The 26,705-nt window shown below is 34.0% G+C and overlaps 1 protein-coding gene and 1 pseudogene across 2 annotated transcripts in view; one reads left to right on the plus strand and one right to left on the minus strand.

Moving 5' to 3' along the window:
- The window catches only part of LOC143539479 (large ribosomal subunit protein eL8y-like), a 243,587-nt gene that overhangs the window by 33,004 nt on the left and 183,878 nt on the right, over nt 1–26,705 (minus strand). The gene's annotated exons all lie outside the window — the stretch shown is intronic.
- On the plus strand, nt 9,207–21,523 carry LOC143539432 (6,7,8-trihydroxycoumarin synthase pseudogene; annotated as a pseudogene). Its single transcript, XR_013136439.1, has 3 exons — nt 9,207–10,066; nt 17,187–17,512; nt 21,243–21,523. The product of XR_013136439.1 is annotated as a 6,7,8-trihydroxycoumarin synthase pseudogene (transcript).

Below are 26,705 nucleotides of genomic sequence, written 5' to 3' on the forward strand. Positions count from 1 at the left end.
ACCCTTAACAGAAAACCCGAACAGGACCCTTGAACTTCAAGAAGACGCCTATAGATTTCTAACAAGTTTTAAGACTCACCGGTTTTATAGTAAACTTCCTTACGGTTATTTAATCGCTTATGTCTAAGTATCTTTTATGACGAAAACCTACCTTACAGCGCGGAATTCAAAGATAGCAAAGCAGACTCAATTAACTTAATAGACTAAGCTGACAATCAAATCTAGACAGACACCTTACGAAGAACTAAATCTAGTAATCCAAAGATCTATCAATAGCCTATCACCTTTCAACTTTTTAGACTAGCAGCTCACTTTTATCTGTTTAATTGATTTTATTGTTTATATGATTTTAATCGATATGAATCACAAACTAGTCAAGAACACACAGTAAATGACCTAACAAAACCCTATCCTATGAAACAATCAACAAGGGCAATGTGAAACAATAAATCCAAGTAAACAAAACCAAGCAATCATATGCATCAATCAAATCAAACTCAACCGTCTACTTAGAACATAAAATTCATAACGAAACGAAATCCAAACAAATATCAAACCGAACTAAGGTTCATCACGATCTAGGTAGTTTATGGGATTTAGCCTAGCATAATAAAGTCTAAATCAACAAAACAAGTAAATAAGAAAACATGGTGAAAATCTAAGGAATGAAGAATCAAGGATGATAAAACCCGTAAAACTTCACACGTAAACGTGTAGCTCTTCACCGGCTGTCCTCTTGCCTTCAAAATCACCACAAGACTCGTAAGATAGCTCTAAGAACTCTACAATTCGGCTGGTGGCTTTCAGGTTATTGTCAGGTTTAAGTTAAAGGTGTTTAAATACCCAAAACAAGGCCCAACATTAAGCAAAAACGAATTAAAAACTCTTGTAACATCCTGAATATTATAATGATAAATAAAGAAAGTTACGTTTAGTGATTTCGCATTATTAATTAATTAATTAATATCGAGTTAAGAACGGATCATGGACATAGATTAATTAAGGTGGACTAAGTGGTAATGGGCTTTAGGTCCATGGGCTTCAAGGGGTATCAATACCCTCTTAAACCAACCTAAAACCCTAAACCCTCATTTATATCCATCCAAATCTCTACACACTCAAAAACACACACCACCATATTTCGGCCGAGAGAAAGAGAGGTGAGGTCCGAGCAAGCACACGCGATTCAAGATAGATACGAGATCTAGAGTTCCTAAACAAGCTAACCAAGATCGAACGAGCACAAAAGGTATGTTCTTGACTTTAAGTTTTATTGAACGTTTAGCCTTGAAGCTTGAAACAGTGATAGATCGGGTCTAAACGAAACGTAAAGTAGCGAACTTGATTCTAGGACGAACCTAGTAAACCCATAAACATGTACGGTTCGTTTAAGATAAACCGTAGATCTTGTATTGAACGTTCATGAAATTAAAGGTCCAAACTTTACGTGTTTTCGGGTCAAATCTTATCCAAAAACGACCATAGGAATGATAGCGGGTTAGTCAAATACCATACCCATGGATTTCCCAGTAAAACGATGATGATTTTGGGGGATTAAGATTGAACAGAGGCGCAGCTGGGCAACTTCGCCTGCAAGCTTAACTTCGCCTGCAAGCTAAGTTCGCCCAGCCATAACTTCGCCTGCAAGCTTAACTTTGCTTGCAAGCAAGTTCGCCTAACTGATAACTTTGCTTGTTGACAAGTTCGCCTATGATTAACTTCGCTGGACCCCAAGTTCGCTGATGTCTAACTTCGCCTGCAATTAACTTCGCCTGGTGATAAGTTCGTTTAATGTTAAGTTCGCTTAACACTAAGTTCGCTTACAGTAAGTTCGCTTAATGTTAAGTTCGCTTGATGTTAAGTTCGCTTAACACTAAGTTCGCTTACAGTAAGTTCGCTTAATGTTAAGTTCGCTTATTGTTAAGTTCGCTTAATGATAAGTTCGCTGGAGTTAGCAAATTGGAAAATAAATTAAAAACCTAATGAAAAATGTGTTAAGACAGTTAATGGAAATAAAATTTTTCCAAGCTGACCTAGCAGCTCGACCCCAGCCAGGGGCTCTGCCCCTTGGACCCTGCTAGGGGATGCCGCCCCTAGACCCCGCTGCCAGGGGCGCTGCCCCCGGACCCCGTTCGTTGTGGGTTATATAAAGATAGAAATACAACATGAGTAGTAGTAGTTAATTGATACATGTAAATATTATACAGTTAGCCGTGCACAACTCAAGAAGGGAATAACGATTAACGGAGAGCGTAACAGGATTCAGGTGAGTTTCTAGCTCCACTTCTGTGTTATGTTTTCGGGGCTGTGTGCATACTCGATATGTTTGTTAATACACTTATCCTAAGTGATAAGTGTATGCCTTATATGAATGATGTGCAATGTATGAATGATTGCTTGTTAGTACGTGAACGATTTTCGGATATTGCACATACTGTCAGGTCGTAGTGTTCGTATAAGGTAAGTATAATGTATTTGCTTATATGTATGAATGCGATAAAGTTAACAAACGAAGGAAAGGCATGGTTGTATGGTAACGAAGAGGGACCAGACCCTAATAATATCTGTGATGTTAGGGACCAGACCCTTATAATATCTGTGATGTCAGGGACCAGACCCTTATAATATCTGTGAGGTTATAGGGCGAAAGGCTCTTCAAAACGAATGATTATGTATGTAAAGAAAGTATGAAGGTAAGAATGAAAGTATATGCACTTATGTGTGTATGAAAGAAAGTTAAGAGGTTAAGTATGAAATGTAATAATGTATTGTATGAGTACGTGATTAACTAGAACTCACTCAGCGTAGCTGACTTTTAGTATGCACGCAGGTGAGTAGAATGAGGCAGGTAGCTTGAAGAGGACACATGGCAGAGTTGGACGAAGCTGGCATCTGAAGATTTTGCTATGATGTTTTATTTTAAAAGACTATGTTTTGTTTTTAAATGACTATGAATGCTCGATAAGACAAGAATTATGGTTATGGAATGTAATGGGTTGAATGTTTTTAATGTTCCGCGAATGTTTTAATTAACTCTGATATTTAGAACTGCGTTTATGAGTAAATCCAACACGAAAGTAGGGCTACCGGTAACGGGGCCTTACAAGTCATCAACAACCCCTAGGCGCCACGCAACGGGATATAGGGAACCCCTCTGCGCGACGCGACGTGCTCCACCAAGGGGGCGGTCAGACCGGCCTGGTCTGACCGGTTCTCTGTTCTAGCACCTTCCTGACGCGTTCCGGATCTCCGTTTCGGCTCTTTTTTCGCCCTTTTTAATCACGATCAAATCCCGGAACCTAGGACACACAAAAACGTTAGTAGTATACAAAGCGTGACTAAAAACGAACAAAAACAATTAAAATATTAAATAAAATATACACGAGAAACATAAACATTTAGCATTATATCAAATATCCCCACACTTATTCTTTTTTCGTCCATGAAAAAGTCTGATGCAGTTGGATCAGAATCGGAAAATACAGATCTAACAAACATATAGGTTAATTTTTAAAGCTCAGAAAAACGCAAAAACCGCGATCACCGATATTGTTGTCCACTTAAACCCATGCCTTAATCTTTACCAGGACAAATATGATCCGACAATTTTTTACTCAGTGGTTTACACAATTAAGACCCGCTTATTTTCAGCTTTTACGGACCAGACCACCCCAAGTTGACTTAAACATCAAAATTAGCAGATTTAAAACTTTTTGTTGCTCTATTTTTTTCATGAATAGTTAAGACGATCAAGGGTACTGTTTATCCACCTAAATTTAAGCACTAAAGTCTACCAAGCAGCCATTAGATACGATTAAGATTTCAATTAATTAACACCTAGTGTTCCCCACAACATGACATACCCCCATTATCAAGCAATACACCGAACCATTACCATAGGTGAGTATGCAAAATTTCATCTGTAGAGCTTACATGTGGCGTGTCCCTTGTGGTCCGTTTCTTAATGGTAATGAGACGCGAGCAAGGGGACCCCACATGGCTAACAGCGTGGATGATCAAGTCTGTAATTCATTTGTACTTTTTTACTTTTTGTGATCATGTTTAAAGACTTATGTGGCAGAAATCTGCGGGTTTGCTCTTTTTTTAGCTTAATTTTTAAATATTCACAACCCCATTTGGAATTGTGAATACCCAGATGAATAGACTGCATACAGACCCATGGTCTTCGGACCCGGGGCATCCCATCAATACAAGATTTAAGGTTATAAAACTATACGCCAATGATGTGTAAAACACTAAAACTAGAAGTTTAAGATTTATATCACAGGCTACACGGCATACTCTAACGTTAAACCTACCCAAGCATCATATGATAACGTATTCAATTTTTTTTAAACTTTTTTAAACTTTATAATATTTCCACTTTTCATACCAAGAATTGAGGCTTGAGTATGGCTGACCTTTCATTACTTATTTTCTACGGACAAAACGCTTTACCCACAAGAGATTTTCGACCCATTTTATCAAATTTGCACTTTCATTATCAAGGCTGAGCCTACCGACACATCCCAAGTTAAGTACGTTTTCTTTTATTTATCTCATATTATTAGTAGTTTGAAAAACCAATTTCCGATAAATATCATCATCTCCCACTTTAAGGCAAAAAACTAGATTCAAGGGACATTTTTAAAGCATTTTTTCAATTTTTTTATTTTTTTTTATTTTTCAAACAAAAACTCAATTTAAACTACGATATAAATATCATATCCCCACACTTAAATTTTGCATTGTCCTCAATGCAAGGATAATGATGACTTAAAATAAAAATAAAACTAAAATCAAGTTGGACTACAAAAAACTAAAAATTAAAAATTAAAAACAGTAAACAAAATAAAAAAAATTAACAAGCTAGATAAAGAAAAAGACTTAACTGGTAATATGCGCATGAAATATGATGCCAAAGTCTTCTTCCATGAATGCCCTCCAACTACGAACGTGCTCAGCATATAGTAACTCCTTCTCTCTCACACGAACGGAAGCGGCAAAACAAAACAAACATATCTAAAAATGTATCTTATCATAATGATAGATATTAAGCAATTAAAGTGTTTCACATCAACCTACAAATAAATCATGAATAATTAGCCGCAAATAATAAATATAAAATATACATTTCAGCTGCTCCATCATCCCCACACTTATCTTTTGCAATATACTCTTCTTTATGGATCGTTTCTGTAGCTCACTCAAACTTCAAACTAGAAAACTCAAAAAAAAAAAAAAACAAAACAAAACAAAGGCAAACTACAAAAACTACGTTAGTGACTCGATGAATTATACAAACTCTGCGAAACCTCCCCACACTTGAACTTAATCAGGAGGTTTCTTCTTGATCTGGACCCTATCCAACCCGTTCAGTTCCACCCGGTACTTATCAAACAGTAATATATCAATGATGGAACTGTAAAATATTAAATTAGAATTAAAAATCAGTAACGGGTCAGACCACCTATATTTAAACTTACCTGGCAAGAGCCGAATGCGTTGTAAGTATCAACAAGAACGGTGATATTTGACATTTAATGACTTTTTCACTCCCGTAGACCATATTCTAAAGTATACGCAACTTTGGTTTTCAGGTAACCTATCATCCTCAACCTTATCCCGTGGTTTTGATTCCTGATCATCATTCAAAACACAGCCCACGGGCTGGCAATGGTGTTCTTCCTCTAACACCACATCCTCATCTACACTGTCCTCTACAAGTAGGGCCTCGAAAAACGCAATATCTCCATCAACATCCAATGTACCCACCTCGCCATACCCTGACAATCCATCCAACTCCAGATAAAGGAATTCATCTTCATCACTCAATTCATTCACAACCTTTTCCTCAATGCCAAACATCAACTCAAGTGAATCCCCCAAATCCACGTCATCCTCTATCTCTTCTTTCTTCACTAACGACCTCTGATAAGCAGCCCACTCTTCTTCATTTATTTCATTATCAGAGTCACTGTAACAACCTGCAAAATCAACAACGCAAACCTGTGTGACCTGAGGTGGGACTTTATCGGCCACTTGTGTCTCCGTATCTGGAATTTTCTCCTCTGAATCATCTATGTACTCCATGATTGGCTCCTTACCTTCTTCTGGAAACATCGGGAACAACTCGCCCAACCGATTCATGTATCCCAAATAGTTGCCTTCCACATCATACTTATATCCAGGTGTCGGTTGCTGCTCTATTTGCATGCTCTCCTCTTCGGTTTCTCGAATAAATTCGCTATCAGACTCATACATGCATTGGGAGATATGCTTTGACCGTTCTTCCACCTTTGTTAGTATTTCGGAGATTACTTTAACTGCATCTTGGAGACCTGCAAAAACATATAGTTGATTTCTTAGTATAGCATCATGCTCAGCTAATTTTCGTTGGTATTGGGCATCCTTCTCTAATGGTCGAGTCAACAATTCCTCAATCTTATTCAAATACGCCTCTGCACCCCTGTCAGGGTTGCTCTCGGAATGTTGACCATAATCTTGCCCTTGTTTGTATTGATATCCTCGATCCGGTTCGTTATAAAAATATGACGGGGACCCTTGTGAAAGATAAGACTGTTGCTGCACATAGGGGTTAGTACGATTATATGGACATGCACGAGTCATATGACAACCACCGCATCTATAACAAATAAATCTAGAACCCTTGTATGGACAATCACAGGGTAAATGAGGATCACCACACGTATCACAATTAAGGTTAATACAGTATGGACATTTAATGGTAAAGTGAGGTCCATTACAAATTTCACACATAATTACAAAATCTAAATAAGCAATAGACACGGACAATTAAACACCTACGACTCAAAACAAAACAATAAAAAAAATAGCACGTATGTAGAAATTAAGTCTAATCGAAGCTAACAACGCAATCGCCAAGAATCCCCGGCAACGGCGCCAAAAACTTGATGTGCTAAAAGTAGTCAATTAATTATTAATTAAAATTATACTAATCTAGACACTAAGTAATACTCTAGACCCTTAAACTACTAACCGGCAAGTGAACCGGTCGACTCTAGTATAGCTAAGTAAGTCCGGATATCGAACGCACGAGACTCTTTAAATTACGAAACTAGCAAATTAGATTCAATTACAAGATACTACTATTTATTAATAATATTTGAGGGGGAATTTAATACTAATAATTAAAACTTAATAATAATTAACTAATGATTACTTTAATTAACTAATAATAAACTAATTTAAACCTAACCCTAATTAATATAATAATAATAAAACATAATCATTACTAATTAATTTAATAATAAAACCTTAACCTAATTACTTTAACTAATTAAACAATTAAAAATTTAGATTAACTCAGATGATAAAGATAACAACCTAGGCTAAAATCCCCAAAGTTACAGTTATTAATAAAATGAAAAACTCAAGTTATGGAACTGGGATCATAAAATAAACCATTGACAGAAAACCCGAACAGGACCCCTGAACTTCAAGAAGACGCCTATAGATTTCTAACAAGTTTTAAGACTCGCCAGTTTTATATTAAACTTCCTTACGGTTATTTAATCGCTTATGTCTAAGTATCTTTTATGACGAAAACCTACCTTACAGCGCGGAATTCAAAGATAGCAAAGCAGACTCAATTAACTTAATAGACTAAGCTGACAATCAAATCTAGACGGACTCCTTACGAAGAACAAAATCTAGTAATCCCGACAAGCAAAGATCTATCAATAGCCTATCACCTTACAGCTTTTTAGACTAGCAGCTCACTTTTATCTGTTTAATTGATTTTATTGTTTCTATGATTTTAATCGATGTGAATCACAAACTAGTCAAGAACACACAGTAAATGACCTAACAAAACCCTATCCTATAAAACAATCAACAAGAGCAATGTGAAACAATAAATCCAAGTAAACAAAACCAAGCAATCATATGCATCAATCAAATCAAACTCAACCGTCTACTTAGAACATAAAATCCATAACGAAACGAAATCCAAACAAATATCAAACCGAACTAAGGTTCATCACGACCTAGGTAGTTTATGGGATTTAGCCTAGCATAATAAAGTCTAAATCAAACAAAACAAGTAAATAAGAAAACATGGTGAAAATCTAAGGAACGAAGAATCAAGGATGATAAAACCCGTGTAGCTCTTCACCAGCTGTCCTCTTGCCTTCAAAATCACCACAAGACTCGTAAGATAGCTCCAAGAACTCTCCAATTCAGCTGGTGGCTTTCAGGTTATTGTCAGGTTTAAGTTAAAGGTGTTTAAATACCCAAAACAAGGCCCAACATTAAGCAAAAACGAATTAAAAACTCATCAACAACCCCTAGGCGCCGCGTGATGGGATATAAGGAACCCCTCCGCACGGCACGGCGTGCTCCATCAAGGGGGCCGGTCTGGTCTGACCGGTTCTCTGTTCTAGCACCTTCTGACGCGTTCCGGATCTCCGTTTTGGCTCATTTTTCGCCCTTTTTAATCACGATCAAATCCCGGAACCTACGACACACAAAAACGTTAGTAGTATACAAATCTTGACTAAAAATGAACAAAAAACAATTAAAATATAATATACACGGGAAACATAAACATTTAGCATTATATCAGTAATCTTTACAGTTTTTCTCATGTGATTAAGAACACTTGTGTATAATTTTTGATGATTGATATGTGATTATTGATGTTTAGTATTTATGTGTGTTCGGTCGGTTTAGGTTTACGTTGGTCTGAACGATCTGTTACCAGTTGCTAGATAATTAATCATATAACTGTTTGGTTAGATTGAATACGATAAAACATACAATTGCCCTTAACTGAGTCACACTGGCAAGGACTGTTTGATAACCAGTGTCGTGTGTAAAGTAATTGTTGATGTCTAAGTTTTGTCTGATTGATCAGTTTTCAGTTAATCGTTAATAATTAATCTGTTAGGTTGCATGAGATAACTGTTGGTTGCTTACTTGAATTCCCGGGTGTGATTTGCTTTGTTAACTGCTTACAACTCGTTTACTTGTTCGTTGCTTAGTTCTCTAAATTTACTTAAACTACTTGTGTGATCAGCACTAAACGCTAGTTACTTCATAATATTAAATCTGTATACGAATTGCATTGACCACATACTCCTTGTGATACGATACCCTACTTGCTCTAACTATTTAGAATAATTAGGTTTTTGATCGACTCAAATGACGGTCATCAGTCTCTCCTCCTATCTATATTCTTTCTTTTCCCCAAAATCATTAAAAACAAATCAAAATTCAATCCACCAGGTCCTCCTGGACTACCCTTCATTGGAAACTTGCACCAAATAAATCCATCAAGCATCCATACTTCCCTATGGCAGCTATCAAAAACCTATGGCCCAATCATATCTCTTCGTTTTGGATTCGTCCAAGCTATCGCTATTTCATCAGCAAGTGTAGCAAAAGAAGTCTTGAAAACCCAAGATCTTATCTTTTGTAGTAGGCCAAGATTACTTGGCGACCAAAAGTTTTCGTACGGGGGAATAGATGTATCTTTTCCTCGTATGATGAGAAGTGGAAAGAGATGAGAAGGATTTTTACAACTCATCTGTTAAGCCCAAAAAGGGTTCAATCTTCTAGGTATATTCGTGAAGATGAAGTCTCACGTTCCATGAGTACGATACATGGGCTAGCACTTTCGTCTAATAACATAATAAACTTGAGCGAATTTGCCAAGAGTGTGACAAGTACTATCATGATGAGATTCGGTTTTGGAAAGAGGTACCAAGATGAACATGAAAGAAAGAAGGTTATTTGGCTAGTTGGTGAAATTCAGCAGATTATAGTGGATAACTATGCTTTGGATATTTAGCCTGGCCTGCCTTTTGTAAGTTTGGTTGATAGGTTCACGGGCAAGATGGATCGGCTAGAAAAATGCTTCCAAGATTTTGATTTGTTTTACCAACAACTCATTTATGAACACCTTAATGGTCAAAACCTTAAGTCACATGAGGAAGAGGAGGATGTTATTGACATTTTGCTACGCCTTATGCAAGACAAACTCTTCAACCTTACTCACGAGCACATAAAAGCCTTGCTAATGGTAATCCATATCTCCTCTCTATTGACTGATTATATATGAGTATTTGTATTATTACGTCCGGTTAAAATGATTAAAACAACATATCAGAATAATTAAAAAAAATCATTTTGAACCGACCAATTTTTTCTCTTTTTTCTATTTAATTTTTTAATAGTCATTATTGACCCACCCGAACATTTCATTTCACCCCAGGAGGAAAACCATTATGGGTGAGAGACCCAACCTCAAAATTATATTCAATTGACAAAACTCCTTTTTAATATAACGATACTTTACTAAACTAAAAGTAAAATAAAAAATATACTTCATTTATGCCTATACTAGGTTAAATGCCCGTGTGATACACGGGTAAAAAAAGAAAATGTAAAAATAAAATATAATACATTAAATTTGATATTATACTTTAATAAGGATTTATGTTAAGATAAAAAAGTAAATCACAAATGAAGTCACTAATAAGAAGATTTTTCAAAGTTGGAATCAAATTCATTAAGAAAAGCAAAAATAACATTGATAAGAGCTACATTAAGAAATAGTGATTTTCTAATCAAAAGCTAAAACAATAAACACATTAACATATAAGTGTTAAAACCATATTATGAACATTCAACACAACAATGTCAAAAGATGTTTCAACTGAATACATAAACCCGTAAAAACAAACCATTCAAACTTGTCTTGACGATAAGCAAAACAAACTTTTCTTTTCCACATTCATTTATACATCAGTTGTCTAATTTCCTTCAATGAAGAACTTTCGAAACCAACCTAGATACTTCATTGCAGTCGTATTGAAAGTTGCATTAATCACCATCCTCTAACACGCCTGCTTTCATGAATTTTCACAACATTAAGAAATTATATTTGAATTTCAGGATATACAAAAGAGAAAAGCAGACCCCCTCTATATAAAGTTAAAACCTCATTGATTGTAACAAAACAGAAAAGCAGATTTTGAAAAATGAATTGAAGTTATTTGAAGGATGACTGCATACATGAAGAATGTGTGAAGTTTTTAGGGTATTAACTTTTTTACTTATTTGGTGTAAAGTCTATAAAAGGTTTGAATAGTAGACATATGCATGTCTACGTAAATAGTTGCCCAAAAATTAAAATTTATTGAAGTTAGAAACCTCAAAAACTATAATTTATGTTGTCTCATTTGAGGTTTTATATATATGGTGAATTCAAACTCAGATTCAGATTTATGCAAACACAAAAGAGATGAATGTTAATGTTGAATTTCAAATTTGTGTCTAAAAGAAACTTTAAGAAAGAAAGCAAAATTGATATATTTTTTTTAAACAAACACTTATTTTATAAATCTGGAGATGGAATAAAGATTCAAAGTTGTTTATAAACTATTACAACAAAGAAAGAATATAAATAGACGTCTAAACAAACAATAATTTAAATATAAATTTCTTAATTATATATTGTGTAACAAAACAAAAAAGCAGATTGATTGAGAAATGTATATAAATTGTAAAGCTATTTAAGAAACCAGTATATATATATATATATATATATATATAAAGTTTGAAGTTTTTAGGGTAAAGTTTTATACTTTTTTTGTGTAAGGTCTTGAAAACATGGATATGTATGTAAAAAAGTCATACCTTTAAATTGAACTTAACCAAACCTTTAAAAATAAAAAAAACAACATTTTTTGACATTGAGTTTTATTTTATAAATTTATTAAAAGACTGAAAACGCGGAATAACTGAAACTGAAAAAAACTTAAACCAAGCCAAATTCGTTGTGAAAATTGAAAACCGAACGTTTTAGTAACCCAAAACCAAAATTTGTATAAACATATAAAGACAATTACTTGAGCAAGGGAACCAACGATCAACATCCCAAGTAAGAGGAGAAGCCATATGGGCATGAAAATACATAACATTGCGTTATGGGTCAACTCGAAACGTCTCGTGATTAAAGCTAGAGTTCCTGAAATTAAAATATATAAAGACATAAATCTTTTTTTATTGTTATTGAATAACAGATAGTTTATGGTTTTTCAAACAACCGAGTTTTCGGTTCAGTTTCGGATTTTCATGTACCAAAAACTGGAAAACCGAACCAAACCTTTACAAACGGAAAAAAACCAAGTTTTTGTTATTGATTTATGTTATTAAATTAATTAAAAGACTGAAAAAAAAACCTTAAACCAAACCAAAGTCATTGTGAAAATTGACTTAAACCAAATCGTTTAAACAACTGAGTTATCGGTTCAAACAACCGAGTTTTCGGTTCAGTCAAATCCTAACAGATAGTTTATGGTTTTTCAAACAACCGAGTTTTCGGTTCAGTTTCGGATTTTCATGTACCAAAAACTGGAAAACCGAACCAAACCTTTACAAACGGAAAAAAAACCAAGTTTTTGTTATTGATTTATGTTTATTAAATTAATTAAAAGACTGAAAAAAAAACTTAAACCAAACCAAAGTCATTGTGAAAATTGACTTAAATCAAATCGTTTAAACAACCGAGTTATTTGTTCAAACAACCGAGTTTTCGGTTCAGTCAAACCCTAACAGATAGTTTATGGTTTTTCAAACAACCGAGTTTTCGGTTCAGTTTCGGATTTTCATGTACCAGAAACTGAAAAACCGAACCAAACCTTTACAAACTGAAAAAAACCTAGTTTTTGTTATTGATTTATGTTTATTAAATTAATTAAAAGACTGAAAAAAAACTTAAACCAAACCAAAGTCATTGTGAAAATTGACTTAAACCAAATCGTTTAAACAGCCGAGTTATCGGTTCGATTTCGGTATTTCATGTACCAAAAACTGGAAAACTGAACCAAACCTTTAAAAACCGGACAAAGAAAAACAATTTTTGTTTTATAATTGCAAAGTGAAATCCTGGGCTTTATTTTTTCATAATATGTGGAGATCAAGAATGAAATTTTAAAAAAATAAGCACATAAATTAAGAATAAATTAACGACTAAACTAATGAGTAACTCTTCACAGTTAATGTTGAAAACAAAAATTAAGAAATATTATGTGGTAATTGAAGGCATACCCAATTTAGTGATGACTCTATATCTTTAGCAAAATCAGGCATACCAATCCAATAGTTTTAGAACCGCAACCATTTTGTTTGAAGTTGAGATCGCGATTGCAGCTTGCAAATAATCTTTCTTCGTGACTTCGAGTAAGCTTTCGACTTGAGATCTCGTGTAGATTCTGACCTTTAAGTTTTTGATCATGGGTATGAATCAGTTTTGATATTTGCTTTAAGTTTAATAATATTTACTAAATAATAAAAGGTAAGCAACATTGGTATGAATTTTATTTTAGGCTAGAAAACCATCAAAGTTTTAGCTTTATAAACGAAAATGTCATAATATACTTGGTAATTATTTTTGCAATTAACCATAAAAGATCAAAATGTTTTATCATATATGTTTCTACATCAAGGATGTGGTTTTAATAAACATCAACTACAAGTTAACTGTTGGTTAAAATTATTCAGATCTCAAACATAAAAATTTAATTTTAACTTACATATTTGAATGATAAGGGTACTTCAATATCAAACGTTCGATGGTGATCGCGTTTAAATAATGGCCTCTAACGTAACACAACTCAGTTAGGGTTTGATTGATTCATTAGATGAGCATCGCATTTTTTTTTGTGAAACCTATACAAAAAGTGAAAGAAAAGAAAGTCATAACATAATCAAAGTAATGATACTAATTAATTTCAAGAATACTTAACAATTGAACCATATCTGAAGTTTGACAAAATATACATATCATGAAATTAGGTGTTCGTCGAGTACAACTTAGTTAGGATATGATGAAATCATTATATGAGAATTCAGTTTTGATTATTTGTCAAATCTATAAAAAAAGTGAAACACAAGGAAGTCATAACAGAATCAAAATCAAAATAATTATGATACTAATTAAATTTAAAAAAAACTTAAAAAATTAAGCAGATCTAAAGTTTGATGAAAGAGTCGTACCTTGAAATCAGCGGAACATTCGTCAAGCAAATGAATTGTAGGTTAATCAAGAAGCTAAGGTTAATTTGATGGAGAGAAATACGGCAGTAGCGTCGATGAACAACGATTTGAGTTCGGGTTTATGGAGAAGAAATAAGAAGAGGCAGAGAAGAGAAAAGAAGAGGCGATAAGTTTGTGATATATTTTAGGGTTTCTGAAAAAACGAATGGATTAATGAACCGGATGATGAATTGATGAACCGGTTTTTTGAGTCCCTTGCTTAAAACGTGACACATCAGCAAATTGAATGTATGAGTGACACATCAGCATGTTTAAGGAGAATGGGACAGGTGGCATAAGAGATTGTCTTTTATTATATAGGGGGATTTTTTCTAAAAAATATTTTTTTTAAATTATGTAATTACGAGCTATATACATATATATATAACAAACCATAAAAATAAATAAAGGAACAAAAGAAGGAAAAAGTAAGGAAATGAAAGAAGGAAAATTCCATCCCACATTGGTGGAGAAAAGAAAAGGAGAGGCTCCCAGCTTAGTATAAATAGGTTTGTAAGTTTCTTTTCCCACATCGCTAGATGATAAAACTAGTAAGCACTTTATAAGAAAGAAAATTTCTATGTTAATGTTCTTATAAGGCATATCACACCCAGTGGTCCTAGCGGAGGGTGCTGAGCACCCGAACGCGCACGCGCCCTGGCGCAGGCGAAGTGCGATGGGCGCAATGTGGCGCTTTGATGGCGCACTTTGCACTTCGCATTAAGGGTCACCTTAGTATTTTTGTTGGGAATTAAGAAAAATAAAATAAAAAAAAATCCTTCCATCGCGTACCGCGACGGGTTTGGGTTACCCATCGCGTACCGCGACGTGGAGGTTACGCAGACGAGACACGTAGCCTGCCACGTAGCAGGCCTAGGGCTGACTCGACATTTCTATAAGTCTCTTTGTGGTACGCGACACCTTTCTATTTATGGCCATCGCGTGCCGCGATGGGGTCCAAAACTTGCTATAAATAGATTGGCGACGGGACGTTCATTCTTGCTCAAAAATCTTTCTTTCTCTCTAAATGCACACACATATATTAAGATATATATTCATAGTATAATACCGAGTTATCGCAACGATATCCTATCCGATCGAAAGAAATATACACGAATCCAAAAGCTCTGATGTTAAGGTATGACATTGTGCCATCGTGTAAAGTTTCTACTCTCGTGATTATCGTTATGGTTATTGGTTTTATACTAATCTAGTTATACTACATTGTGTTTATCCTAGGTGCTTAATACCAGGAGGTGTTCTTTAATTATAAACTTGCAAGGTGAGACATTCGAGTTTTTGTACCACTCACATTTGCGTGAGACAACTGTTTTTCCGACACTGTCATGATGATTTCAAAACCTATAAAACTCATGGCAGACGATCTAAATATTTTCAAATATATTTTTAAAAGTATTTAAATACATTACAGTGATTAAGTCCTTGTAGACTTACGGGATGGTTACTACTGGTATTGTGGGGTTTTGTATACAAGGCTTGCCTACTGGGCTATTACACGTTACTTATTGGACAAGTGTTAGTCAATAAGTAATATGACCACAGTCATAGATACGTCGAGTGACAAGTACCTTTCGGTAATTTGTAAGCAGGTAGGTGTAAAAACATCTTAATGCTGTAACTGTAAAATGTGTCATTTGCAAATGAATGTACTCACTAGTATTTCTTGCTGATCAAATATTTTAAACATGTTTCAGGTGACTTGTCAGAGACAAAGGAATGATGTATGCGGGCTTCCAGCTTAAATAAGTGGCTTGTCACGAGAATAAAAGAAACGTGTTTTGTAAATTAAGGTTTAACCCTATAAAACTTATGTTTGTATCAAAAGGGATTAAATTCCCGGTTTCTCATAATAATAATCATGGTGTTTTTATAACTCTGATCATTTTTCCTAACTACGGTTCTGATGAAATTTTCCGCTGCAAAATAATTTAATAAACACCAATACCGCCAATCAATGTTCACGACTTCCTATCCCGGGTATAGAGGTCGGGGGCTGTGACAAAATATATATATATATATATATATATATATATATATATATATATATATATATATATATATATATATATATATATATATATATATATATATACTTCTGCAATTTGCATACATTTTTATAATTTTCTTTCGTTTTGTTAAAGACTAAATAACATATAAAATCTTTAAGAAAAAAATACATTTTTATATAAATGGTGACACCATTATGCCTCTTTTGTGAGACATTTTCGCCTACATGACAACAACGTGAGAAGCGTTATTTTACTTTGTTGTGGCTTCACTACGAATGCAGAATGCCTAACATGAAACGGCCCATAAAGGTTGCACTATTTATCACCCTTGTATAAGAAAATCAGGTTACATCTCCGTTGCACGACATCATTAAGCAAGTTTCACCAATAGTGCATTTTTAATGGATTCACGATAGCATGAAAAAGCCCCACCACGTCACTTCCATTTCCATGCAGGCATGATTCATGAAGGGTTTTTTCCACTATGTTTGCAATAGTTTTAGTGTTTTACTCACTCGTTTTAATTAAAATATTTTTTAAATTAAATAATTAAAAAAAAAAGATTGGTGACTTTTATTGATTGAATGATTGAAACAATTAAATGAGGTTTTTTTTATTAATTGGCAACGTCCCACTCCAACGTTTGGGTGTTTTTGACATGTGTGACTAGGGGCATTAGACCACTTTTAGTGATGCCAGAAATATTTTTTTTCGGGTTCGAAAAATTTCGAATGATGGACGACCAATTGTTTATCACTTAGATTTGAGTTTTCTACGGGTTTGATGTTGAAATTTGTACGGTTCGATGTCAAAATACACTAATATATAACACTAAAACAAAATTTTATACGGGTTCGACTGAACCCGTTCCTTTAAAGTTGTCTACGCCCCTGACCACTTCCCCTTATCTAGTTAAACTATATCAATAATAAAGCCACAGGCCCAAAGTAAATCACCTTCTGCATTACCAAGATATAACATGTAACCTACTTCATAAAATTTGAGCATATGGTTTAGGTTTTTTTTCTCTCATAATTTTCATGCGGTATTAATTGCATGCTTTATCTTTAGAATGTATTCGTAGCCGGGACATATACTAGTGCAGCATCCGTGGTTTGGTCGATGACATTGTTAATAAAGAACCCAATGTAATGAAGAAAGCATAAGAAGAAGTGAGAAATGTGATTGGAAAGAAGGGTAGAATAGATGAAGAGGATCTTCCAAACTCATTTATTTGAAGGCAGTGGTAAAAGAGATCCTGAGGTTATACCCACCGGCTCCTCTTCTAGTCCCTCGAGAAACGATTAAAGATGCTATTTTACATGGCTACAAAATCAAGCAGAAAACCATAGTTTATGTGAATGCATTTGCTATAGGAAGAGATCCCGAATTTTGGGAGAATCTGTGACGCCCGGCTAAAAATTAGCTTAAATCGCGACTAATATAATCTCGATTAGCAATAAAATTACGTCATTATGAGAAAAATCTCCTCTATTAGTGATCTAAACGTTATAAATTCAACAAAAAGTGCAAAAATCGCCACGTAACGAGCATGACGTGGAATCACCTCGGGTAACGAGTCAAAAAGTAAATAAATCCTTAAAGGGGCCAAATGATCTCGAAAAATTAAAATGCATATTAAAGTAGTCGAGACAATGTAAAAGAGAGAAACCTTTTATTATCTTATATCATCAGGGTAATGATCCACCAACCTGCTGGTTCTTTTTTTGAAGTAGCAACGGGAGAATTCATCCTGGAAGTGGGAGAACTGCTGTTAATTTTAGAAGGCTCGAATCGCCAAAATTGCAAAATAAGTAACCAAGTGCCGGTGAACGACCCGGTAAAGACCCAACGTCAACTATTTCCAAAAATTAGTTTCTTAGACTTGTATTATTTAGAATCCAATTTCGTTCAAAGTCTGACAAAATTTATTAGAAACGGAATTCGTTTGATCAGCTAAAATTCGTTAGACGTTAAAACAGAAACTTAAGATTATTGTTTAAAAACCCACATTTTTCCCATCCCCATGACACCTCACCCCAACACCTCACCCCTCCACCTCTCTCTCTCCCAATCACAAACCACCACCTCACATCCCTAATGATTACTCCTAATCATGAGGTTGATGTGTTGGATCAATCATCATCACACACTTGTTTAACAACTCACCACACAATCTCATTCTTTCTCTTTATACACACACACACACAATTCACACACACCCACATTCAAATTTCAAATCACAAACACACACTCATATTTAAGTAAGATCAAGATCAAAAGAAGATCAATTAAGCTAAGAATAGATTAGGAGGGAAAAATCATCACATACGCATCCACTACACATTCAATCTCATCTTCAAATCATCAAGAACAACAAGTAAGTTTTAAATTAAGGTTGATTACTAGATTGAGATGCATAAGATTAGTTGTTCTCGAGTTGATTGAAGCTTGAAAGTTTGAAAATATGGATGGTGATGTATGTATGTGTGGACCATATGTATATATGTATAGTAAGGGGGAAGATCAAACCCATTTACACATACATATGTTCATCTTAAGAATCATATATTGATTTGCTAAGTTTGATTATAAGTGTTATTGAATCTCTTGATTGTTTGTTATAAATAAACTTGATATTAGGATTTGATATTAGAATAGATTTGGATTGATTATTGTTCTTTAACTTGTTAGTATGGACTTGGATTGTTAAAGATTGTTGATAGAAAAAAACAAAATAAGAATATGTTCATAATTATAAATTTGGGGATTTTTGGTTTTGGATTAATTAAGAGGTTTTGATGGATTGTTGAATCAAAAAGTGTTATGGGATAACTTAATTTAAAATAAGATAGGTTATATGCTAGAATTAATAGTTGAAACTTGAAAATTAACCAAATATTGGTAAAGTTACTAAATAAGGAAACTTTAATTTAAGAAAAGTTGAATTTTTGATTTTGATGTGAATACTTGTGATGAATATGATCAATATGTGATTAATAACAAATTTGAACTAAGATTGGGTGCATGATTAGAAACTTGGATTAGCTAATACATTGGTTAAAATGGACAACCACTTACTAAAGGTAGAAACTTTGTTGAATGATAAATTGAAAGAACAAAATTGGATAGAACACTTAGGATGCATGAAACCCTATTAAACTAATTGAATAAATTAAACTTAGAATTATACTTAATCAAAGTGGGAAGATTGAATTAGATAGAATTATCAAAAATTAAAAGTTACTATAATAGGAAACTTTGTTAGTTAAACTCTTAGGAAATTCATAATTTGATTGGTTAATAAACTACTTGAACTTATACATATATGATATGATGATTTGAACCTGGACATTTAGGTATTAATATGATATTTGTTCATATAAAAATAACAAGCTTAACTAGTAACATTGTTAAGGTAATCTAAAATACAAACTAGGAACCGAAAAACTAGATTAAAGTATCTTATGAACATATATAGTCAAAACTGATATTTATGGTAAATTATATGTTATTATATGTGTGTTTAGTTCATAGGATGATTAGTATAGACTTGTGTAAGTTATTTAACCCGTCGGTAACTTAAACGGTCGAAAAATCGGTTTTCGAACGAAACCAACATAGCTATTAGGGACTTTTTAAAACAGCCCCTAAAGTGGTAAAATACTCATGTATAACATAAGTTAATACATGAGAAAAGGACAAGATGATAAAACTTAGTCCTAAACGGTTCGTGTCGCGAAAACCGACACGAAAATGTTAAAAAGTTGCTATTTTAAGAAAATATTAACAAAAATGAAAATAATATATTTTCATAAGTTAACTTGTAAAACTTGACTAATATCTATGTAACAAGTGTTTTCCACAACTTATAAGTCACATTTTAAAACGAAAAACCGAAATAACACATTTTAAGCATAAAACCGACAAGTTTTGTGAAAAATAGAAGATTAATATTTTCTTAAAAATTCCAGCAACTGAAACTTAAAAATATTTATTATATTGTTTAATTAATTAATTAATTTAATTAATTAAATAATAGTTAAGGGAAAACCAAACTATATGTACTTGTTTATGTGTTATGTGCTTATGTAGTTATGTATTTATGTGAATACTAGAATAAGACTTATAAAATAAAAAGGAGTTTTGTATAAAAACTAAAATCAAGTTTTTATTAACAAAACGTGTACTAATATAGGACACGCAAATTCTGGAACGAAAAGCTACAAGCCGTGAGTTTCTCTATCGAACCCCCTCGATTTTTAACTGGAAATGTTTTCAAAACGATATTTAATTGTGTTTTGGGAAAAGCATATTCTTTATTACATATTGATTTCGTTGATGTTTTATAAAAGCATTTTATTTTACAAATTGGTGTATAATGCGGGATGGGTCTAGTTAGCTAAATAACTGTTAACCGAATTAGTAAGGGCACAGAAATATGGGTAGATCTATCGGGTTGACGCCCCCCACTTCCATTCGCGTTGGGTTAAAAGTGGGTATATTTTGAGTATGGTATGTTTCGAGTTATCAACTGAGATGTCATACGCAATGTTGTATTCTTTGCTCGTCTACAACAGCTCAATTTGTTTAAGAAATGAAATGCCTATTGTTTTGTGATGTAATGACGGTAGATCATTACACACGGTTGGTGATATAATGGCGGTAGACCATTATACACTGGATATTTTGGATATAATTCGGGGTGTAGTGACGATTACACACGAATTGATATCGGGATTGTTAATTAAATGGATTGTGTTTTCGACTCATATATATATATATATATATAGACTATTTTGATATAAAGGGAAACTCACCTACACATCGTGTTGATCGATATTTTATTATGCTTTTCAGGAAAATAAATGAAGTATGGAAGCTTCGCGAAAAGAGCGGGAAAATGGTGACGTGTGTTTGAATGAAAAATGTTGACTTTATGTTGAACTTATTATTTGAATAAAAATCGTGTAATATGACATGTGTAATAACTCTGATGATTAAATAAAGTTCAACCTTCGTTTGAAATGTATACTTAAATGTGATTGGCTGAAACGGCGTCTGTCACCACCCGAAAGACTTGGTCAAAGTCTTCCGCTGTTTAAATTAAGATTTTCGGGGTGTGACAGAATCCAGAGGACTTCTTCTCGGAACGCTTTTTAGATAGTGACATTGACTTCAAGGATAATGATCTCGAGTTGATTCCTTTCGGGGCTGGTCGTAGAATCTGTCCAGCATTGTTGATGGGGGTTTTCATGGTGGAGCTCTTACTGGCTAATCTTCTTTACTTGTTTGATTGGGGTTTGCCGAATGGCATGAGAAAAGAAGATATAGACTTGGATGTTGTGCCTGGCGTAACCATGCACAAGAGAAATGAACTCTACCTTCTAGCTCATGTTTACTTTTAAAATATTATTATGTAGTTTTATGATATTTATGATTATTTCCTAATAAACAATAACTCTTGATCTAGTACATGGTTTGAACTTCTTTGAAATATAATATAGAAGTAAAGATTATTAATACTGGTATCGTACTTCAAGTAGGTGATAAAACACACATTGCTCGCATTCATGATCTAGATGAAGTAATGGCGTTATGTGAAGAAACTGATATCGGTTTCATTTCTTGTTTTCAGAATGATTAACCGGGGATTACAAGTAAAAATAATGTTTGAAAAAGATAAACTTGAAAAATATACAATACCAATATAAAAAGGAATTGTAAACCTATAAAACTAATAGGATCTTCGATATATTCTTTATTCCCATTAAAGTTGAAACACATTGGTCACGAATGCCCAATTTGTCAATTTGTCAAGTAAAGACTGCTACGGTTTGGGGCCCAAAGCTTTAGTAAACAACTTGGCTGTTGATATGGATTGGTTTGATTTTAAAAGACTCAACCCGTTCCCGAACAAAGCAACAATCTATAATCTATTTATGTGTGTTTAGTACGTTGGTGGAAAAATGGGTTATTAGTAATGTGATTAACAGCAAGAGTGTCACAAAATAGAGTAGTTGTACCATTTTAAGTAAACTCAAGTCTATTAACGGCCAACGCATCCACAATTCCACACCACAAGAAATTTGGGTCATTAGCTATGTGTTGGTAAAAGCCTATTATGAGTTTGTAATTGTCTTTACCTACACATAAGTTAAGTGTTATGATGTGTTGCCTCCGACATGTAGATATAGATTATTAGCCACACATTAGTTATGTGTAGGTATATATAATACTTACCTACACATATGTGTGGCTAAAACTAATAAATATGTGTGGTTAAAACTATATCAATTTGTGTGGATGGCTGTTGACGTGGACATTGACGTGGCGGATGGCGGGTGACATGGATGCTGACATGGCAGGTGACATGGACGCTGACATGGATTTCACTCACCATATCCATAGCTCCATATTTGCTTTAGTGGAAGATCTTGACAGATTGCTTCTTGGATGTCCATGAAGCTGGCCATACCAAGAAGTAGTGAATTACCTGTCTTGGCTCTTCTGGTCTCAGGAATCCCGAGCTAGTCCGAATCAAAGTATGCAACAAGATCAGTTCCCCCGGATATGGGAAGAAGAATACCTTGCCTTGGAGTTGCTTTCAAGTATAACGTACAACTCTTGTGATTACATCCACATGAGATTGTTGAGGATCGATGACAAACGAAAGTAAAACATTACTGAGTGGGATATCCGGTATGGTTGCTTGTAGATAAAGAAGTCGTCCGACAAGACGACATGATTGGCCAGAATCAACTCGTTCTTCTACATCAAACTTGTCGACCTTTAAATTTTGTTCCATATGAAATGTACTAGGCCGACAACCCAACATCCCACAGTCTAGTCTTCCAGGATGTCAAGAACGTACTACCTCTGGGTGAGAACTAATCCGTCTCGAATTCAAGCCCACTTTAATGTACAAATAATATTTAACATTAACAATGCCAAGATCTTTTATGCCAAATTTGGTATTGAGAAAATCCTTGTCTGGTCGATCTTGGTGGCACTATTTCCCACGATGATTACATTGTCAACAAGATAAGAGTTACCAAGAAGATGGTTTTAGAACGAAAGAAGAAAAAAGAATGATTTCCTTTTGATTGTGTAAAACCAATTTCAAGAAGTGCCTAAGTAAACTTTTGATACCAGTTTCTCAAGGCTTGTTTCAAGCTATAGGGAGATTTTATGAGTTTCCAAACTTTATGTTCCTTTCCTTTTTCAAAACTATAAGGGATTTTCATATAAACATTTTCGTGTATTTGCACTAAACTACCCTGCTTTCTAGTAGTGTAGCGTAGGATATGCTTTTTCCATCTACTATCATTTCCCTTCAAATAGCGTAGGATATGCTTTTGATACCAGTTTCTCTGGGAAACGATATGTAGATAACTGAGAATATTTGATTTTCTTAAGATTTATAATTTATGGAGAGCAAAGAAGAGGGGTTCGAGTCCTCTTGGGGAGGCCAGAGTTCGAGTGAAAGGATGAAATTTGTAGTATCAAAACAAACAAACAAAAAAATCAAAATCGTTTTGTATTTTTGTTGCTTTAGATCTTTATGAGAGAATGGTAAACCTAGATATATGTGCCAAGATTTTAAATTAAAAGACGAGTTGATAGCCATTTTCGTCCCTGTGGTTTGCTACTTTCGCCACTTCAGTCCAAAGTTTGAAATTTTGTCAATTTAGTCCTTATAGTTTTAAACATTAGCCAATTACGTCCCCCCGTCTAACGACATCCAACTATGCCGTTAGTTTTAGGGGAATTTTTGTCTTTCTCCTGTTTATGTTTAGTTAATGGCCAGTTTCATCCCTGTGGTTTGATACTTTTGCTACTTCAGTCCAAAGTTTGAAAAATTTTCAATTTTATGTTTAATTTATTCAGTATTTTTTTTGCTACATCAGTCCATAATGGAGTTCATTGGCAAAGTGGTCAGTGTAATTTCCTAAAACCGAACTATACGAAAAAACTAAAATCGTTTCTCTGATTAATGCATAATAGTTAGGGTTTAGAGATTAACATATCGTAGCAAACATCAGGGTCGAAATCAACATCAAGAGGTCGAATATCCCGCATTTCCATGTTTACTCAAGAAATCGATGCACTAAATCGCATTGTGTGTTCTTCAAATCTTGGTATTGTTCTTGAATTCGTCGAATTCAACCCTAGAATTGTAGTCGATATAAAGAATTCAAGAACAACACCACAATTTAAAGAACACACATGCGATCTAGTGTATCGATTTCTAGAGCAAACATGGAAATGCTGGATAATCCACCTCCTGATGTGATTTCGACCAAGATGTTTGCTACAATATGTTAATCTCTAAACCGTAACTATTATGCATTAACTAAATAAACGATTTTATTTTTATCGGTATAGTACGGTTTTAGGGAATTACCTTGACCACTTTACCAATGAATTCCACCATGGGGGAGAGTTTAGAAAATGTCTAGAAACTAAATACGAGGAGGGTATGATTATTGTTATCGACAGAGTAAACGTAAACCTGTTTGGTCGATGCTCGATGGTTTTGGGCTTGGATTATGCTCTTAAGGGCTATAGACAAAAAAAAGAAAAAAAAACTGAATAAATTAAAAATAAAATTGAAAAATTTTCAAACTTTGGACTGAAGTAGCAAAAGTATCAAATCACAGGGACGAAACTGGCCATTAACTAAACATACACAGGAGAAAGACAAAAATACCCCTTAAATTAACGGCATAGTTGGATGCCGTTAGACAAGATGACGTAATTGGCAAATGTTTAAAACCATAAGGACTAAATTGACAAAATTTCAAACTTTGGACTGAAGTGGCGAAAGCAGCAAACCACAGGGACGAAAATGGACATTAACTCTTAAAAGACTATAGGATTGGGTTATATCAAGATCTCATTTGCTTTACAAAGAACCAATTAATTGATTAACACTAAGGATATGTGTAATGGAGGGGCTACAATTATGGGCGAATTGTGACACGTGGCGTCCAGTCAGTATGGCGTGGAAATTTGTTTTAGGGTGTAATGGTGTAGGGGCTACAAGTTGGGCCCACAGTGTGTTTTTTTTATTATTTTCTTTTTATAACTAAACTTATTAAATAAAAACCAATTTATTTAAATAATTAAATAAAAATGCATTAAAATTAAAAAGAAATACAAAAAATTAAAAAACATAACTAATAATGCATTAAAATTAAAAAAAAATACATAACTAAAAATATTAAAAAAATAACTAAATAACATACTAATATCCATAATATTTGCGCATTTTTTCAATTCGTTGTCGTTGCAATAATGCGGCCTCTTCGTGTGATCCGGCCGCTTTGAGGGATTAGTATTTTTCACTCAATTCCCGCAATTCCAACATTTGGTCAATCTTTTCGTGTTGTTTGTTGGTTTCGTTCATGACATCGTTGAGTTCCTCGACACATTTTTTTTGTTTTTTGATGATTTCTCTCATGGTAGCGGCGACTTCCACGAGTGTCGGTTGGTTCGGGTTGTTTGTAGGATTCATTTTGCTAAATTTTTTTGAAGAATTTGGGTATCAATTGTGTATGAAATGGAGAAGAAGGTGTATGTTCATATATATATATATATATATATATATATTGTATTAATTTTTTTTTATTTTTGACCGTTACAACGGTCAAATTAATATAATAATATTATTATTTAAACCCCATCGGTGATAAAAGAACTTCGCCCCGCCCCTTTTCGCCCACATATCGCCGGGGGGAGGGGTGTTGTCGCCCCTCTTCGCCCAATCTCACGCCCCATTACACCCAGCCTAACAAACACAAGACTTTATTGGTGTTACAATTCAAGTAGAAGTATTGCATATTTGCATGCCGCTCTCTTGCTTTATTGATTAGGGTCAGGCTAAATGTACCCCTGGTTGCTTGTCATACCCTCCTTGGAAAAACCAACTTTCATATTACCCTTTGAAATCATATAATTATCAAATTAGCACAAAAATAAGAATTTCATATTTTTTTTACAAGTTGCGCTTTTTGTTTTATGATTTCGAGTTTAGGGTTTCAGGTTTAGGGTTCGGGTTTTGGGTTTAGGGTTTAGGGTTCGGGCTTAGGGTTTAGGTTTTCGGGTTTCGGGTTTAGGATTTCGGGTTTAGGGTTCGGGTTTAGGGTTTTAGGTTTTCAAGTTTCGGTTTTAGGGTTTAGAGATTAGGGTTTCGGGTTTAAGGTTCGGGTTTAGGGTTTTAGGTTTTTGAGTTTCAGGTTCATTTTGTAAAAGATAAAGAGGTAAAATAAGGATATTATAAATATATCTACTATTAAAATTTAAAAAAAGATATTATAAATATTTAAAATATTAATACTAAAAAAATAAATTAATAGTAATACTTGATAGTTTTTAATTTGATATATATAGTGGAGATTATTAAGTAAAATAAATGTTGTAAGGACTAATATGTATATAAATAATTTTAAGTGGTAATAATAATTTATCAAATAAATTAAGGGATATATATTTAGTAAAACTGGTGTAAGTGGGGTACGTTTAGCAACACCCATTGATTATCATCATGCATGATATTTGTTGCCGTAATATATTAATAATCTAAAA

Source organism: Bidens hawaiensis, unplaced genomic scaffold (assembly GCF_021521415.1).
Source record: "Bidens hawaiensis isolate Kalapana, Puna unplaced genomic scaffold, B.hawaiensis_p1.1 tig00011896_1, whole genome shotgun sequence".
In the NCBI taxonomy this organism is placed as follows: Eukaryota; Viridiplantae; Streptophyta; class Magnoliopsida; order Asterales; family Asteraceae; genus Bidens; species Bidens hawaiensis.